At 40.2% G+C, this 11,209-nt stretch overlaps 1 pseudogene; it reads right to left on the bottom strand.

Moving 5' to 3' along the window:
• Positions 1–1,466: 1,466 nt before the first annotated feature.
• Positions 1,467–2,244, bottom strand: LOC132515818 (small ribosomal subunit protein eS4, X isoform-like; annotated as a pseudogene).
• Between the last annotated feature and the right edge of the window lie 8,965 nt (positions 2,245–11,209).

Genomic DNA, 11,209 nt, shown 5'->3' with positions numbered 1-11,209 from the left:
GTTCTGGAGGCTAGAAGTCCAAGATCAAGGTCCTAGCTCATTTGATTTTTGGTGAGAGCTCTCTTCCTGGCTGCCTTCTTGCAGTGTCCTCACATGTCCTTGGTGTGTATGCAGGGAGGGAGAGAGAAGGAGAGTAGCCAGCTCTCTAGTGTCTCTTCTTGTAAAGATACTACTCCTGTAGGATCAGGGCCCCACCCTTATGATCTCATTTAACCTTAATTACTTCCTTAGAAGCCCTTATTTCCAAATTTAGCCACACTGGGGGATTAGGGCTTCAACATATGATTTTTTGAGGGTACATTAATCCATAAAATATAGAAAAGGGGATGGGACTTCTAACAGAAGCAGGAAATAGAAAAGTTTTACTACAACTGAATAATAAATTTGGCTCTGAGCCTCCTGGCAAATAAGGCAAAAAGGGAAACATAATAGGCAGTGTGAATTTAAATCAGTGAATAATCTCTTTGACATCTTAAGACTATTCCCTCATACCGTGTGTTTCTGTTTGGTAAAGTAGTTTCAGATATTGACTGGTAAGGGCAGGAGGTGGGGAGGGATGTATTTTGGGGGCTAGAAATTCTAACATTTCATATCACACTGTAGCATTCTAGCATTTCATATCACACTGTAGATTTTTTTTTTTTACATAGAAGGCTGATTTCAAACACTGCTTTGATCCCTTGGAGACTGGGTGGAAGATGTCAGGTAGTACAAGTTCTGGACTGGTGTTGAATTTATTGCCACTAGAATTAAAGACTGGGCTTTTGAACTGTCAATGCATATGCAGGAATGAAACAAAACAAGTGGAAAAGTCACAGATCCTGCAAGCAGATTGTTTCAATTCTGAGGGGGATTTGTAAACCCTATTGCTTTTTCAAGTTAATAAAATACTTTTTACCAAAAATGCTAAAGAAGATCACTTATGTTAATTGTTTTATATTCAAGTGAATTTAAAATGATTTTATCCTGATAGTTGCCACTATCTATGGAATAACTAAAGGCAATTTATTTATCACAAAGTAAAGTTGACATTTTTATTTTAGATGCTCGGGGTTGGTCAATATAATGTACACAGTGCAAAGGGTCACAAAATCATTTGAATGATGATTGTATTAATAATTAATATTAAGTTCTTAAATTGTTTGTGCCATTCTTATTTTTGTTTTTTAATCATGCCATATAGGGCTTCCCTGGTGGCGCAGTGGTTGAGAGTCCGCCTGTCGATGCAGGGGACACGGGTTCGTGCCCCGGTTTGGGAAGATCTCACATGCCGTGGAGCAGCTGGGCCCGTGAGCCATGGCCACTGGGCCTGCGCGTCCGGAGCCTGTGCTCCGCAACGGGAGAGACCACAACGGTGAGAGGCCCGTGTACAGCAAAAAAAAAAAAAAAAAATAATAATAATGCCATATACTCTTCAGTTAAGTACAAAGACCTTTTCAATCACATAACCTAGAGCTGATTTCACCCTATTTGGCTGCCAGTCTCTTATTTCTCTCTCTTCAGCAGTGGTGAGGTGGATCCCTTTTCCTTGGGGAAGAGATAATCTGTGGTTTGTTGCCTTTACCAATAACAAAAATGTTGGCGAGCCAGGAGGCAAAGCTGTTGCCTTTGGCATCTTTCACATGAACCATATCAAAAGAACCAGGAGGTCTCTTTCTGTTGGTGATCACACCAGTTCTTCCCAGGTTAGCACCTCTGGTCACCATATACAGGTTACCAGTGTTAAACTTGATGAAATGGGTAATCTTGTTAGTCTCCAAATCAATCTGAATGGTGTCATTCACCTTGATGAGGAGATCAGGGTAGCAGGTGGTATGAGCATCATGAGTTACCAGATGAGGGATTCCTTTTGTGCCCACAAAGATCTTTCTCACTTTGTGCGACTTGTACTTAGCTTCCTTAGGTGTACTACAATGAACAGCAAAGTGACCCTTGGTGTCATAGAGAGATGGAAATGCTCTCTGGTCTTGTTAAGGCTGATGAAATCTCCTAAACCAGCAGGGTAGGTTATATCAGCTTGGACCTTGCCACCAGTCTTAATGAACTGTTGCATGCAGATCTTTGCTTCATTTCCTGTCAGAGCATACTTAGGTCTGTTCCTTAGAAAATGATGAGGGGGAGACATTCTCTCAGGCTTGTGGGGACTGGTAGATGGACGAGGAACGAACACATTGGTCAGTTTATCAGCATCCAATGCTTTGGAGTTGTTACATGCTACAGATGTTTCTTGGGATCATGAGTCATGGCTGTCCTAGCCATGAAAAGAGCATTCTTCAATCCTTTTTAGCTTGCCTAAACTTTCTTTGAAGTCAACTTGGTTCTTAAATTTACATCGTTTTCTCAAAGTGGTAAAAAGAGAAAAAATAATTTCTGATCATTGAGATCCTTTCAAAATGGCAAATTCAAGACTATCAGTGTCTCAAAGTATAACCAGAAAAACAAGTATAATGTAAACCTCAACATTTTTTTCCTTCATTCTCCTCTTGTTCATTCACAATTTGATCAGTTTCTATTGAGTACCATCTACATGCCAGGATATTTGTTAGGCTCTGGATAAAATGTGGTCTCTTGGAATTTCCATGCTATTAAAATACAATGTGGTGTGATAGCTGCCATTCTGGAGATAAGCACAAGTGTTACTGGAACACTCGTGGGCCTCACCCTGGCTAGATGAGAAAATTTGGGTTGGTTTCTGGAGGAAGTAGCACGTGAGCTGTAAGATGAATAGGAGCAAGCCATGGATAGAGCAGGGAGTTCCAGAGGTGACATTATATGCTTGGGAGCGGCTGGTTCAAAGGCAGAGAGGCACAACTGAGTGAAAACTTAGAGAGTAACATGTATACAGTGGACTATCGAGTGAGAGCAGTGTGAGGCAAGGGGGAAGGCGAGGCTAGAGCTTTGCATGCCGTGCTAATTTGGCACTCTCTCCTAAAAGCACTCCTAAAACCTTTGAAGGGTTTTAACCATCGGATTGGGGGTGATCAGATCTGATTTTTGAATGACAGTGCCAATAGGAGTGTGGCAAATAGATTGAGGGTGGGTGGGGTGCGAGAACCGTGGTCTAGGATCAAGTTAGAAACGATGGCAGTAATCCTGGCAAGAAGTGATGAGGTCCTGAGTGGGACTGTTAACTATTTCCCAAAGACATAAAAACAAATTTCTTACACAATTCTGGGCCAGATGCTTTAAACAGTTATTTAGAGGAAAGCAGATAATTTCTGTTTACAGGCAAAGCTAGTTCATTTTTTTCTTTCTCATTAAAAACAATATAACCAATCAATGCAATTTTGAAGCCATATGATATTTTAGAACTTCCTAAGGAAAAAACAATGGATAAGCCAATATTAAATCATCCATGCTTACAAATAGTCTACTCCCTTTTCAGGCAACCCTTTGTAGTTTAATTAGAACCAATCCCGTAAATTTTAATAGTAACATATGTTCTGTCATCTGCCAATCTATTCTCAAGTCTATACAGGTATGACTGTATGCCACGGTGAACGAATGAACTGGAAAGATCAAAGTTACTTGATCTGATTCTATGACTTATAATTTTCAAATCAATATGAAGAGAAAATAGCAGGCATCAGACGTCCATCTATGTTTGTACCAGGTCATACACTGTAATTCCATCCAAGTACAAATTTCCATGGTAAACAGGGTAAGACTTGCCAACATTTCACAGGTTTCCAAAAAGAAGCTATGTCCCTCTTGGGAGAACTTTGTAACTGGAAAAGAAAATCCTCACAGATGAAATCTCCAGCAAAATAAAGTCACAGACTGTATTTCTGCAGCAGGCCTTTTGCCAAATGTCTCATCAACAAGTATCGTGCTGGCAGTGACCCGTCTATGGTAGATGGGTAAAATGCTACCACCAAACCTCGTTTTTATTTGCTCACAGCTTCCTAGAAAAAAAAAAAATCTGACTTTGAGTTGAAATTTTCCACGTTTCATCCCAGTCCAAAGGTGACTTAAAAAAATTTTTTTTCTTTTTTGGAAAGTTGAATTAAAGTCAAATAAATTTGTAAAGTTTAGTCATTTGGGGAGGTATGTGTACACAAAGATCTCAGTGGGTAACACACAGAAAAATATATTTTCCTTTTCCTTGTGACTTTTGAGAGACTAAATCCTTTTGGCTCTTTCTTTTAAAAGGATTTAACCCTGTCTCAATTACAGGGGCAGGAAACCAACCATTTTTTTTCAAGTTATTCGAACAGTTTTTTGCCTAGGAAGAACTAATAAAATAAGACTTTACATGTTAAATCCACTAGTAGTTTAAAAAATTTAGAATGTCCTCACATACATTTGACAGAAAAAAATATTCACAGATAATGAGTGTAATTCAATTAAATTCAACAAATCTACTACGTACCAGACACTAAGTCAGTGTTTAGTGTTCAAGGTATATAAAGCTGAATAAGGCAGGTCCTGTCCTCCAGAAATGTATTATCTGGTAGTGGAGATAGAGTAATAAAAATGGCAATAATATAAGGCAGAATACAGTAAGTGTAGAGGTATAAGCAAAGTGATGTGGGACCACAGAAATGGAGAAATTGATGTTGATTGTACGATGGGAATAGTTTATTCTGGGTTTTGAAAGATTGAGAATGGCAAAGATCATTGAGTTGGGAAGGACATTTCAGACTAGAGGCCACTGTGGGTACACCAATTGAGGTTAGAGATGGGACTAGTCAAGGTGGCTGCAGAGTTGGATATGACAAAGGAAGGAGTAGAAAATAAAGTTGGGGAATTTGAAAAGTTAGTCTCAGAGTTTCTCAGTGGGTATGCTACTGGTTTTTTGAGGTGGATGGGTCTTTGTCATCTTAGGGAGTGTGCATCTCTGGTCCCAGCCTTCTAAAAGCCATAAGTGCTGCATGGCATTTTGACCACTGAAAAGAATCCCCAAAGATTTTCAAACACATCCTGGGGCAGGCAGTATCACCTCTGAAGAAAATGACTGAAGGTGGCTTGGATTCCAAATTTTGGAGCAGTCCCTAGTTCTGTAGGTGGTGAGCATCTACAAAAATGATTCTGACCAGAACAAGGGCATGAGCAGACTTGGGATTCAGGACAATGATTTCTGGAGATTGAATCAGAGGAGGGAAAGAATGGGATAATCAATTCAGTCTATTGCAATAGTCTGGAGAAGAGTCAATGTGGACTTAAACTAAATTTCATCACTTTCATGCCTAAAAACATTAATAGACATTATTATTATTATTTTAGCTATTCCTTTTACCTCTGATACTCCATAGCACTGCATTGTAGACCTCTTTGTGCTGTAGCTGCTCTCCTGTTTTTTCTTTCCCCAAATTAATATCATATGGTAAAGTCAGTATTACAAAACAAGATTTTTAGAGGGTGATCATAACACCCTTTCTACAACACACTTTCTAATTATAGCATATACACGTGGGGCGTGGAAAGATCTATTTAAAAACAGGACAGCAAGAATGCTGTTTCTCTGTTTCATTTTAGATAGTGTTTGGATTCTTGAGTGGTTGTTTTTCTTTTCCTTTCTCTCTTTCTCTCTTTTTAAAGAAAGACTCTGTTGTCAGTAGATTGAATAGTTTTGAATCCCAGATGCCAGTGCAGTGGAAACTCAAAGTGGATAGGCAGATGGAGTCTTTCAGAAGCACCACTAGTTTCCAAAACAGAAGACGGTGCCCAAGGAAGTAGGTAGTGTCACTACTTGGATGTGTGCGGGAAATCCTCCAGACTAGTGGTGAGGGTGCAGAGCATGGCTGCCCTCACAGAAGCACCAGTCTGCACATCTCAAAAGGGCGTCCTGACTCAACACAGCAGCTGTGATCACATCTTGTAATGTGTCCTTCTCTCCCAGCTGCTGGAGCATTGCTGCCTTCTGGTTTCCCCAGGGAACTTTGGAAGGGACTATACTGACAGAAGATCAACCACAGATATGTTATGCTTAAGTTTTTTTTTTTTTTTTTTTTTCTAAAAAACCCTCTTCAGGTAGTTTTCCATTTGAAACAAAATGGGATTTCAAGCCCATTAAGCAACTGAAAACTCGTACCACATCTATGCAGAAGCTCAAGGACTTGAGATCACAAAGTTGAATCTGATCCTAGTCATTAGTGAGGCTCTCATTCTCCAAACCTCACCTGAACTTTCAGCTAGGCTCCTGTTAAGGGTCTCTAAAACTGGCTTGGGACCCCACTCAGTTTCTCTAGGGCTCTATTCCCTTCAGTTTCTCTTGTGAAAAATTGTTAATCTTGCTCTTCATTTAAGAACATACTGAAAAAATAATGATTACAATGTTTTTAATTTTCTTGGTACTTTATATGTTATAAAGCATTTTCATATATATATTAATCTATTAAATACTCTGAAGCACAGAGGATTAAGGGACTTAAGCAAGGTCACAGAATGAAAAATACAGAACTCAGGTCCAGGTCTTTTGACTCCGAGCCCATGCTGTTCCCTCTACAGTTTGCTATTTAATTACCACCACTTCGATCCCCTGAACTGATGGTGAGGAGAGCAAGACTTTCTGAGCGACAAGATTTCCAGTTCCAACCTAGGGTCTGCTGCTTTGAATAATAAGAGTCAGTTCCATTGGCAGTTTCCAGAACTGTCTTTTAGAAATTTGTGGTCTATGGCCCTCAGTGATAGGAGAGGCCAGTAGCCCCAGCTCCTGGTGACCATTCCACCCTATATCGTTGCACGCAGTAACACCAGGCAGCATTTTCTGCTGGCTGTGGTAACTCCCAGTTGTTCCTGTCAACAGCTTTTGCAAGGTCCTCTGGGCCATTCCAGGATTTCTTCCTTCCTGGAATAGCTCATTGGCCAGTAGACAGCACAGCGTCACAACCTCAGCACCACCGCTAAGGGCAGATCACAGCTCTAGTGCTCCACAGCTCTTCGCGGAACTTCTTCAAATAAGCCCCCAAAGTGACTTAGGGGAAGCAAGACTCTGTAAGGGCCTGTAATTTCACACTGGGTTTTGCTGGACTCTAAGACAAATTTGGGTCTCCTGAGTTTCTGCTGATTCAGAGTGAGTACCTTGATATTCTTCTTTCAGAAGTCACACGTTTGCCCATAACATTTCCCTCTGCGTGCTCAGTCCTTCCTTATCACGTGTTCATGTGAAACGAGCCCCAGAAACTGCCCTACGTATCTCCAAACTCTCAAGCCCTCAGGGTTTTCTAACACTGACCCCGGGTTATGTAGAAACTCACAGTTAGTCTCAGTAATCACTTAGCAATAACAGTAAGGTGAGGTTTATTTAGAGCTTGCCACATGCCAAGACCTTTTCTAAGTGCTTTCTATTAACTTTTAAAATCCTCATAACACATCCCTGAGGAAAGTCCTGTTATAAGCCCCTTTTAAAAACAAAGAAAAGGAGACTTATGAAGTTAAAAAAAAAATCAGCTCAGGAGGTAATGGATGGGAGATCTGCCTTCTGGTTTTTCTGAATTCCAGAAGTTTCTAGGGATAAGAAGGTATATCACGTTTAAAAAGTTGAGCACCTACTTTATCCTTGCAGAAAGCCACGTTTTCCCTGAGGGCAGACTTCTTTAAGCCTCCTGTGGTCTGGACAGAGCTAAGGTTTCTGTGGCAGATACTTCTTTTCTCACCTAACAGCCATTCCTGTTTCTTCCTTGCCGAAGTCCCTGGCTTTGTTCATATGACAATGTGCTGTGGAGCCTCAAGGGACGGGACCCTTGTTGGCCTCATTCAACCACAGAGATCCCATTCTTCTTTGCATGTTGGATATAGGGGCAGTTCTGGATGAGTTGGGGGATCTTTGGGGGTGCTTCTAGACCTTCTAGACAAGATATTCCTCTTTGAGTGAATACAGAACCACATGAGGTGAAAGCCCCTTTGCTCTCATTCTTCTCTTCCTGCTTTGGGTGATGTTGAGTGAGGAGGTGCTGTCGTGGCCTCAGAGAGCTTTTGGCCATTAGATTACAAGCCTGAGGATAGAAACCAATATCCTGTGGCTGGCAAAATGGGATAATAAAAAAAAAGCCTGGGTCTTTTTTAATGACATGGAGCCTCCAAATTAACCCTGGGATCACTTCTGAATTTCTCATGAACTTGATAACAGCTGTCCTTTTATTTATGCCAATGCTTCTCAAAATGTTAGAAGTATGTGTCAGTACACAAACTGTTTCTTACTGCTCTGTAAAGAGATAAGAACAGAAATTGAGAATAAGGGTTTAGATACTTCCATAGTACATTGTTTGACATTGTTGTTAAACCAGCAACAGTAGACTTGTTGAACAAAGTACTGACCAGTCCAAGATGGATTGAAAATTAAAAGGACAACAACAATGCCCTAGGTAATTTAGTTGATAATTCAGTGGACTTTTTTCTTACTGTCAGCTAAGAGTATTCCTAACCCTTAAGAAAAGAAGTTTGTGCTCACATGACTGGTGTGCTCTCAAATTTAAACAGATTTATGTCACACGGTAGAGGCTTAGACACAACTGGCCTTTCGCCTAGAGACTATCTTAATAAATGTGTCATTCTGTTTGATCTGATTCTTCTGTGGTTGTCGTGCTTTGAGGGAAAACCAAGTCACTTCAGGTAAAGCAGGGCGGCACAGACTGGTCACTTATTAAATATAGCAGAAGTATGAAGTTGGCAACATTCAGCTCAGAGCTCTGTCATGCAGTCATTCAGGGGTCCCGGCCACCCAGCCAATCTGTCATTCCTCTTCTTCTCTCCCCCATTCTTGTTTTTGCTCTCAGCCTGATGTGAATTCATCTTTAATAAGTTTTTTTTAATTTTTATTTTTTATTGAAGTATAGTTGATTTACAATATTAGGTTCAGGTAATCACTACAGCATAGTGATTCAGTATTTTTACAGATTATACTCCATTAAAAGTTATTACAAGGTAATGGCTATAAGTCCCTGTGCTGTACAATATATCCTTATTGCTTATGTATTTTATACATAATAGTGTGTGTCTCTTAATCCCATACCCCTAATTTGCTCCTCCCCCATCCTTCTCACCTTTGGTCACCACTAGTTTGTTTTCTTTGGATGTGAGTCTGTTTCTGTTCGGCATATATGTTCATTTGTATTATTCTTATTTTTTAATTCTTATTTAAAATTTTTTATTTGTATAATTTAAACAAATTTTTATACAATTTTTAAAGGTTACTTTCCATTTAGTTGTTACAAAATATTGACTATATTCCCCGCATCGTACTATACATCCTTGAATCTATCTTACACCCAATAGCTTATACCTCCCACTCCCTCACCCCGAGATTGCCCCTCCCCCCCACAGCTGGTAACCACTAGTTCGTTCTCTGTATCTGTGAGTCTGCTTCTTTTTTGTTTTATTCACTAGTTTGTTGTATTTTTTAGATTCCACATATGTGATCTCATCCAACGCTTGTCTTTCTCTGTCTGACTTATTTCACTAAGCATGATATTTTCTAGGTCCATCCATGTAGCTAAGAATGGCAGAAGTTCATTTTGTTATGGCTCAGTTATATTCCACTGTACATATACATCACATTCTTAATCCATTTGTCTGTTGACGGGCACTTCCATATCTTGGCTATTATAAATAGTGCTGCTATGAACACTGGGGTGCATGTATCTTTTCGAATTAGAGTTTAATAAGGCTTTAGCAAATAAATTCCCATAAAGCCACTTAAAACTTTGTGACTTTAGGAAAAGCAGTAACCTCTCTGAATCTCAGTTTGTAAAATAAGAATAATATGACACCACACTATATAAATAATAATAATAATACCTAGCATTTATTTTGTGCTTGGTACAATGTTAAGCCCTTTATAGGTATTACAACATTTAATTCTCTTAATGACTTTATGATGTATGTGCGACAATTTTATCTCCGTTATATGAACAAAAGCTGTGACGAGGTTACAGAGCCATGGTTTGAACCCTGATGTGACCACTAGAGCTCTCCTGCTTAACCACTATGCTGTAGCTCCTTATTGTAAATATAAGGAATTGTTAATATTATCTGATGAAAAAATTTGGATCAAAAATACCTTATCTAGTGATTTTGCCTGTGTGAACAACCCATTCATGTAATTGCATATTAATATGACTAAATGTTTAGAAACGAGCCATTTCAGAGAATCAAGAAAGGAAAAAAGAAAAGAAAAGAATCAGCTGGAATATCTAGCTTCTGATTGGTTTCCTGTTCAGAAGTTTCCTAAAAGTAAACTTAATTATAGTGTTGATCTTGGTAGATTAGAACATGTGAATAGCTTGGAGTATTTTGCCAACTGGACCAACCCTTTTCAGGTTGATCCCTCAGCAGCCAGAGGCAGTGGAAAGATCTACTTCATTCCTTGGTAATCAGTCTGTTTGATGGAAGGCAGGGCTAAGTCCAGGAAACATACAAGACCGGGATCAGAGGAGTTGGCCTCTAAGTCTGGCTCTTTTACCACCTGGCTGAGCGACATTGGGCAAGTTACTTAACTTGTGTCAGCTTCCTGCAATTTGCAGTGAGGATCAATTGAAATAATAGAGGTGTAAGTTGCTTGTCCACCGTAAAGCCTTGTGAACATATTTTTATATTTTCTATTTATATCAGTGCCTAATCCCTGATGTTGACACTGTGGTATATTTGGAAGCAGTAGCGTGCTTCAGTGAAAATTCCACTCTCTCCAAGACAAGTGATTTGGATTCCAGTCTTACTCCATATCTAACCTGCTGCAGCAATGTTTTCTTACATGAAAAATGAGGGATGTTTATGGAGGGAGGGTTTCTAAGTGATCTCTGGGACCCTGCGCCATTTCATCATCAGAATTGCTGAGATACTTTCTTTAGGTATTTATTAACAGAGGTTGCTAATGTTGCATTTCCATGTATCTGAAGCACATCTACAAAAGACACCAGAAACTACTCTTTTGACTCATAAAAGCAGACAGCACAGCTATGGATCAAAAGGGTATCACACAGACACAGCTCAGATGCAGACTGCCAAGGGAAGGAGCTTGCATGCGTGCTTGGAGAGCACCCCAAGTACCTCACTGGAGTGGACACTGCATGAGCACAGGGCTGTGAAGAGATTTTTTTTTTTTTTTTTTTCCCTGCGGTACGCGGGCCTCTCACTGCTGTGGCCTCTCCCGCCGCGGAGCACAGGCTCCGGACGCGCAGGCCCAGCGGCCATGGCTCACAGGCCCAGCCGCTCTGCGGCATGTGGGATCTTCCCAGACTGGGGCACGAACCCGTGTCCCCTGCATCGGCAG

Source organism: Lagenorhynchus albirostris, chromosome 2 (assembly GCF_949774975.1).
Source record: "Lagenorhynchus albirostris chromosome 2, mLagAlb1.1, whole genome shotgun sequence".
Lineage (NCBI taxonomy): Eukaryota > Metazoa > Chordata > Mammalia > Artiodactyla > Delphinidae > Lagenorhynchus > Lagenorhynchus albirostris.
The sequence above is the reverse complement of the archived record's forward strand: the minus strand, read 5'-3'. Positions and strand labels throughout refer to the sequence as shown.